The sequence below is a fragment of the Neovison vison genome, chromosome 8 (assembly GCF_020171115.1).
Source record: "Neovison vison isolate M4711 chromosome 8, ASM_NN_V1, whole genome shotgun sequence".
Lineage (NCBI taxonomy): Eukaryota > Metazoa > Chordata > Mammalia > Carnivora > Mustelidae > Neogale > Neogale vison.
The window spans coordinates 91648106-91649076 of NC_058098.1; the positions used below are offsets into that span (position 1 = coordinate 91648106).

The following is a 971-nucleotide window of genomic DNA, read 5'->3' on the forward strand; positions in this document are numbered from 1 at the left end:
GCGCCTGGGTGGCTCAGTGGGTTAAGCCTCTGCCTTCAGCTCAGGTCATGATCTCAGGGTCCTGGAATCGAGCCCCGCATCAGGCTCTCTGCTCAGCAGGGAGCCTGCTTCCCCCCCCGCCTCTGCCTCCCTCTCTGCCTACTTGTGATCTCTCTCTCTCTGTCAAATAAATAAATAAAAATCTTAAAAAAAAAACAGCCAACAAATTTTGTGTGTAATTGACTTAAATGATGCCCCTTTTCTGAGTGCAAAATTTGGAAGACAGCTTGTTCTTGGCTAGAAAGTTTGTCCAACATGTACACAGATAATCAATGACAGTATGGATGTTGATTCTAAGAACAGCAGAGAAGAAAACCTGATTCAGCTGGAAGAAGTGCTAAAGCTTTGTGGTCATTACAATTTTCAAACCCATGAAAGCAAACTGAATTTGCTTCAGAAGCTGGAAAAAGAGAAAAAAAGTAGGCTCACTAAAAAAGGTAACTATTGGTTCTGACTGGTAAGTGACACCAGAGAAGAACAAGGCCTGCGATCATCAGGGTCTCCTCATTTTCAGTGGAATGGACGCGGAGACTGTCTCAATGAAGACTGGATGTTTCAGGATGTTTCTGTGCTTGTCCTGCCTGGGCTTCCACCCAAATGGGTTTCTCAGTGCTGCTGAGACCTCAAGTGACTACAGGAGCAAAGTGAAACCCAAGGAGGAGAAATCATCCATAATGTTGGATAATTTCTGGTATCAAATTATGGGATCGTTAAAGATATCTTCTCTATTTCTTTTAAAAAAGATTTTATTTATTTATCTTAGAGAGAGAGAGAGATAGTGAGGAGAGGGCAGAGGGAGAGGGAGAAAATCTCATGCAGACTCCCCACTGACTATAAGCCCAATGTGGGGCTCCATCCCACCACCTCAAGATCACGACCTGGGCTGAAACCAAGAGTCAGACGCCCAACTGACAGAGTCACCCAGGTGCCTC

The 971-nt window shown here is 44.8% G+C and overlaps 1 pseudogene; it reads left to right on the forward strand.

Annotated features, from left to right (window-relative positions):
• The first annotated feature begins 217 nt into the window (after positions 1–217).
• On the forward strand, positions 218–724 carry LOC122915443 (annotated as a pseudogene).
• Positions 725–971: the final 247 nt, after the last annotated feature.